Source organism: Bos taurus, chromosome 3, assembly GCF_002263795.3.
Source record: "Bos taurus isolate L1 Dominette 01449 registration number 42190680 breed Hereford chromosome 3, ARS-UCD2.0, whole genome shotgun sequence".
NCBI classification, from domain to species: Eukaryota; Metazoa; Chordata; class Mammalia; order Artiodactyla; family Bovidae; genus Bos; species Bos taurus.
In genome coordinates, this window is record NC_037330.1 from 42981436 (window position 1) to 42988908 (window position 7473).

Here is a 7473-nt window from a genome sequence, read left to right on the forward strand (position 1 = left end):
TGACTTCAGGCTCTACTACAAAGCCAGAGTCATCAAGACAGTATGGTACTGGCACAAAGATAGAAATACAGATCAATGGAACAAAATAGAAAGCCCAGAGATAAATCCACGCACCTATGGACATCTTACCTTTGACAAAGGAGGCAAGAATATACAATGGATTAAAGACAATCTCTTTAACAAGCGGTGCTGGGAAAACTGGTCAACCACTTGTAAAAGAATGAAACTAGAACGCTAGAAACTAGAACACAGAGTGCGGGCAGCTGCGACGGCACGCAGAGCGCAGCCAAGAGGAGCTACCCCACGTCCGGGGCAGCAGCCGGGAGCACCAGGCTGCAACAGCGCAGGAGCAGCCGAGAAGAGCTACCCCAGGTCCGAGGTCAGGGGCGGCAGCCAGGAGGAGCTGCCCCACACCCGATACCAGAGGCAGCGCCGGGAGGAGCAACCCCACGTCCAAGGAGCGGTGGCTGCGAGGGCGCCGGTGGGCCTAGAGGAGCTATTCCACATTCAAAGTCGGGAGGGGCGGTGGTGAGGAGATACCCTTCGTCCAAGGTAAGGAGCAGTGGCTGTGCTTTGCTGGATCAGCCATGAAGAGATACCCCACGTCCAAGGTAAGAGAAACCCAAGTAAGACGGTAGGTGCTGCAAGACGGCATCAGAGGGCAGACACACTGAAACCATAATCACAGAAAACTAGTCAATCTAATCACACTAGGACCACAGCCTTGTCTAACTCAATGAAACTAAGCCATGCCCTGCGGGGCCACCCAAGATGGGTGGGCGTGGTGGAGAGGTCTGACACAATGTGGTCCACTGGAGAAGAGAATGGCAAACCACTTCAGTATTCTTGCCTTGAGAACCCCATGAACAGTATGAAAAGGCAAAATGATAAGGATACTGAAAGAGGAACTCCCCAGGTCAGTAGGTGCCCAATATGCTACTGGAGATCAGTGGAGAAATAACTCCAGAAAGAATGAAGGGATGGAGCCAAAGCAAAACCAATACCCAGTTGTGGATGTGACTGGTGATAGAAGCAAGGTCCGATGCTGTAAAGAGCAATATTGCATAGGAACCTGGAATGTTAGGTCCATGAATCAAGGCAAATTGGAAGTGGTCAAACAGGAGATGGCAAGAGTGAACATTGACATTCTAGGAAGCAGAGAACTGAAATGGACTGGAATGGGTGGATTTAACTCAGATGACCATTATATCTACTACTGTGGGCAGGAATCCCTTAGAAGAAATGGAGTAGCCATCATGGTCAACAAGAGAGTCTGAAATGCAGTACTTGGATGCAATCTCAAAAATGACAGAATGATCTCTGTTCGTTTCCAAGGCAAACCATTCAATATCACAGTAATCCAAGTCTATGCCCCAACCAGTAATGCTGAAGAAGGTGAAATTGAATGGTTTTATGAAGACCTACAAGACCTTTTAGAACTAACACCCAAAAAAGATGTCCTTTTCATTATAGGGGACTGGAATGCAAAAGTAGGAAGTCAAGAAACACCTGGAGTAACAGGCAAATTTGGCCTTGGAATATGGAATGAAGCAGGGCAAAGGCTAATAGAGTTTTGCTAAGAAAATGCACTGGTCATAGCAAACACCCTCTTCCAACAACACAAGAGAAGACTCTACACATGGACATCACCAGATGGTCAACACCGAAATCAGATTAATTATATTCTTTGCAGCCAAGGATGGAGAAGCTCTATACAGTCAGCAAAAACAATACCAGGAGCTGACTGTGGCTCAGATCATGAACTCCTTATAGGCAAATTCAGACTTAAATTGAAGAAAGTAGGGAAAACCACTAGACCATTCAGGTATGACCTAAATCAAATCCCTTATGATTATACAGTGGAAGTGAGAAATAGATTTAAGGGAATAGATCTGATAGATAGAGTGCCTGATGAACTATGGACAGAGGTTCGTGACATTGTACAGGAGACAGGGATCAAGACCATCCCCATGGAAAAGAAATGCAAAAAAGCAAAATGGCTGTCTGAGGAGGCCTTACAAATAGCTGTGAAAAGAAGAGAAGCGAAAAGCAAAGGAGAAAAGGAAAGATATAAGCATCTGAATGCAGAGTTCCAAAGAATAGCAAGAAGAGATAAGAAAGCCTTCCTCAGAGATCAATGCATAGAGGAAAACAACAGAATGGGAAAGACTAGAGATCTCTTCAAGAAAATTAGAGATACCAAGGGAACATTTCATGCAAAGATGGGCTCGATAAAGGACAGAAATGATATGGACCTAACAGAAGCAGAAGATATTAAGAAGAGGTGGCAAGAATACACAGAAGAACTGTACAAAAAAGATCTTCATGACCAAGATAATCACGATGGTGTGATCACTCACCTAGAGCCAGACATCCTGGAATGTGAAGTCAAGTGGGCCTTAGAAAGCATCACTACGAACAAAGCTATGGAGGTGATAAAATTCCAGTCGAGCTATTTCAAATCCTGAAAGATGATGCTGTGAAAGTGCTGCACGCAATATGCCAGCAAATTTGGAAAACTCAGCAGTGGCCACAGGACTGGAAAAGGTCAGTTTTCATTCCAATCCCAAAGAAAGGCAATGCCAAATAATGCTCACAATACCACACAATTGCACTCATCTCACATGCTAGTAAAGTAATGCTCAAAATTCTCCAAGCCAGGCTTCAGCAATACGTGAACCATGAACTTCCAGATGTTCAAGCTGGTTTTAGAAAAGGCAGAGGAACCACAGATCAAATTGCCAACATCTGCTGGATGGTCAAAAAAGCAAGAGAGTTCCAGAAAAACATCTATTTCTGCTTTACTGACTACGCCAAAGCCTTTGACTGTGTGGATCACAATAAACTGGAAAATTCTGAAAGAGATGGGAATACCAGACCGCCTGACCTGCCTCTTGAGAAACCTATATGCAGATCAGGAAGCAACAGTTAGAACTGGACATGGAATGACAGACTGGTTCCAAATAGGAAAAGGAGTACGTCAAGGCTGTGTATTGTCACCCTGCTTATTTAACTTACATGCAGAGTACATCATGAGAAACGCTGGGCTGGATGAAGGACAAGCTAGAATCAAGATTGCCGGGAGAAATATCAATAACCCTAGATATGCAGATGACACCACCCTTAAGGCAGAAACTGAAGAGGAACTAAAAAGCCTCTTGATGAAAGTGAAAGAGGAGAGTGAAAAAGTTGGCTTAAAGCTCAACATTCAGAAAACGAAGATCATGGCATCCCATCACTTCATGGGAAATAGATGGGGAAACAGTGGAAACAGTGTCAGACTTTATTTTTCTGGGCTCCAAAATCACGGCAGATGGTGACTGCAGCCATGAAATTAAAAGACGCTTACTCCTTGGAAGGAAAGTTATGACCAACCTAGATAGCATATTGAAAAGCAGAGCATTACTTTGCCAACAAAGGTCCGTCTAGTCAAGGCTATGGTTTTTCCAGTGGTCATGTATGGATGTGAGAGTTGGACTGTGAAGAAAGCTGAGCACTGAAGAATTGATGCTTTGAACTGTGGTTGCACTCTTGAGAGTCCCTTGGACTGCAAGGAGATCCAACCAGTCCATTCTGAAGGAGATCAGCCCTGGGATTTCTTTGGAAGGAATGATACTGAAGCTGAAACTCCAGTACTTTGGCCACCTCATGCGAAGAGTTGACTCACTGGAAAAGACTCTGATGCTGGGAGGGATTGGGGGCAGGAGGAGAAGGGGACAACAGAGGATGAGATGGCTGGATGGCATCACTGACTCGATGGACATGAGTCTGGGTGAACTCTGGGAGTTGGTGATGGATAGGGAGGCCTGGCGTGCTGTGATTCATGGGGTCGCAGAGTCGGACACGACTGAGCAACTGAACTGAACTGAACTGAGAACACTTTCTAACACCATACACAAAAATAAACTCAAAATGGATTAAAGATCTAAACGTAAGACCAGAAACTATAAAACTCCTAGAGGAGAACATAGGCAAAACACTCTCTGACAAATCACAGCAGGATCCTCTATGACCCACCTCCCAGAATACTGGAAACAAAAGCAAAGATAAACAAAGGGACCTAAGCTTCTGCAGCCTTGTATTTTAAGCTCACGCTTTTGGGGATACATTCTCAGGTCTTTAACATAGGAACTCCAAAAAAAAACAAAAAACAAACAAACATAGGAACTCCAAATAAAACTGCCATTACATGGTAATGGGAGTTAAAGAGTATAGAGTCTTCACGTAAAGACTAGAACATACTTTTGTATTAGTCCTTCAAGGACAGACTTTCAAAATGTTTGATTCTAATAATCCCATGCTGTGAGTAATCCCATTACTCTTCACTTTGTAAACATAACTGGGCTATGTGAAATCTGCTATTAACTGGTCAAGACTTAAGTTTCAGTTATGGATGAAAACTGTCTCAATTCAACTTTTATACCCTCATCATGGATACGCAGGGTGCGTAGACAAAAGCTTTTTATTTATCAGCTAACTATATGAAAGATAAACACTGTAATAATTCGTGTGATCCAAAATAGGCAAAAGCAAAAGACTAGCTTCCCCTTAAAAAGAAAAATTTTCAGACCTATGAAAAACACAATACTAATTTTTAAAATTGTGTTTACTTAGAAGAATTCAGAATGTCAACAAAACAGCTGCAGTTTTTTCTTTATTTGTAATTACTGAGTGGTAATTCAGTTAACAGAACAACAATTATTCGTATAAGCTGCGTCAGAGACAACTGAAGATGAAAAAACTACCATCCCCATATATACCTAATTTACACTGTGCACCATAAGAACCTGCTTTAAATTTCCATGCCTATCTACAACCCTCATACTGCACCAGGCAAGACTAGTGGCTATTGAAAATACCATCAGGACAGGGCTATCTAAAGACACATTTGGTACTGTGTTAACTACACAAAAAAAGACACTGTACAGTTTTAAAACAAATCTTACACAGCCTTATATTTCAATGCTTTTCTTTAACAGGAGTAAGTTGTGCACAGGGGGGTTAAATGCTTTATAGACAAAAAAAAAAAAAAAAAACTGCACTAGAACCAACTTATTCATCATTTTCTTCTTCCTCCTCATCCTCTTCATCTTCTTCCTCCTCTTCATCTTCCTCATCTTTCTCCTCTTCCTTCTTTTTCTTGCTTATTTCAGCCTTGATGACTCCCTTTTTGCTGAATTAGGCTTCCCTTTAGCTCGGGATGCAGCAATATCCTTTTCGTACTTTTCCTTCAGCTTAGCAGCCTTCTTCTCATAGGGCTGCTTGTCATCTGCAGCAGTGTTATTCCACGTCTCTCCCAGTTTCTTTGCAACATCACCAATGGACAGGCCAGGATGGTCATGTTTGACTTTTGGACAATACTCAGAACAAAACAAGAAAAAGGCTGAAGGATTCCTCTTGGGTGTACTGGGATCCTTGAACTTTTTTGTTTCCCCTTTAGGAGGGATATAAGTTTTCATTTCTCTTTCATAACGGGCCTTGTCTGCCTTTTTCATTTCTTCAAATTTTCTTTTCGCTGTAGCAGACATGGTCTTCCACCTCTCTGAGCACTTCTTAGAAAACTCTGAGAAGTTGACTGAAACATCCCGGTGCTTCTTCCTGTGCTCCTCCTGGCAAGTTTGCACAAAGGATGCATATGATAACATTTTCCCTCTTACGATCTCCTTTGCCCATTTTTAATTATCTTTCCTCCGAGAGGCAGAGAGTTTCCAAGTGCCCGTGCAGCTCTCACTTGCCCTGGTACTGTCTCTATCCAGCATAGAGTTTTTGATGATTAAATGAGATAATCCACTTAAACTGTTTACAATAAATACCTGGCATATAGTAAGCCCTCAATGAATGTCAGCTGCAACTAACAGTAACAAACAACAGGCCAAAGGAAGCTTTCTTGAGAGTTGCTTTCTCAGAAACATACAATTGACACATACACTAGCCAAGGATTCTCAAGTTCAGAACTGCTGGCCTTTTAGACTTGATAATTCTTTGTTATGGGGGACTGTCCTAAGCACTGTAGGATGTTTGGCAGCAACCTTGACATCTAACCACTATGAAGCACTGTCTCAATTGTAATATCCAGTGTCTCTAGACATTGCTGTGTGTCTCTGGGGCAGGAGTGGGAAGCAAAATCACCTCAGTTTGACAACTACTGTGCTAGAGCAATTAATAGCTGCTATTCAGGACACTGACGCTCCCTCTTTGTCTTATCACTCTTGCCTAAATGTCCCATCAGCTATGTCTACTAGGTAACTCAATGACAAGTAAATCACATACATAAAAGGCTGCCTTGAAATGACTTCCTCCTTTGCTGTTAATTCAATTCTGTGAAGACGCACAGTGTCTATTATTTTTGCCTTGGTGGTCTCAGTACCCAGCACACAATGGACAATGAATGAACGATGAATTAATTATGAATATTCCCTTGAGCTTTTCGGTTTTGTTAAACAACTCAGAGCAGCGCTCAGGTTTCCTCAACCTTGACTCCAGTCAGAACACGAAGGAGATAAACACTGAAACACTCACATACCATGAGGAAACATGATAAGCTGAGCCAAGCCGGGTAAGCAGGAGCAGGAGAGGCCAGGAACACCCTTGCCACAGAGCTTCAGGGCATGGAGTCGAACTGAACATAAGCCCATCTCCAGAAACTAGCACCAAGGGTCGAGCTGGAGAAGAGGGTCCAAGTAGGTCAGTGAGCAAAAGACCTGCAGCAAGTCCTGAGATGACAGGGTTGAACCAGTGTAGATACAGAGCAGAGAAAGGAACAGAAGCTCAGAAGAATTATCTGAGAAATCCCATGGATAGGTGGAAATGGATTTGGCTGATGTGAACATGTTTCAGACAACTTGTGACAGGGTCACTTCAGTTCAGCTCAGTTCAGTTGGTCAGTCGTGTCCAACTCTTTGCGACCCCATGGACTACACCATGCCAGGCTTCCCTGTCCTTCACCAACTCCCAGAGCTTGCTCAAACTCATGTCCATCGAGTCAGTGATGCCATCCAACCATCTCATCCTCTGTCATCGCTTTCTCCTCCTGCCTTCAATCTTTCCCAGCATCAGGGTTTTTTCAAATGAGTTGGTTCTTTACATTGTCTGGCCAAAGTATTGGAGCTTCAGCTTCAGCATCAGTCCTTCCAATGAATATTCAGGACTAATTTCCTTTAGGATTGGTTGCTTTGATCTCCTTGCAGTCCAATGAACTCTCAAGAGTCTTCTCCAACACCACAGTTCAAAAGCATCAATTCTTCAGCACTCAGCTTTCTTTATAGTCCAACTCTCACATCCATACATGACTACTGGAAAAACCATAGCTTTGACTGTATGGATCTTTGCTGGTAAAGAAATATCTCTGCTTTTTAATATGCTATCTAGGTTGGTCATAGTTTTTCTTCCAAGGAGCAAGGGTCTTTTAATTTCATGGCTGTAGTCACCATCTGCAGTGACTTTGGAGCCCAAGAAAATAAAGTCTGTCACTGT

The 7473-nt window shown here is 42.9% G+C and overlaps 1 pseudogene; it reads right to left on the reverse strand.

The window, feature by feature from the left end:
• Positions 1-1538: 1538 nt before the first annotated feature.
• LOC132344966 (high mobility group protein B1-like) lies at positions 1539-5672 on the reverse strand (annotated as a pseudogene).
• Between the last annotated feature and the right edge of the window lie 1801 nt (positions 5673-7473).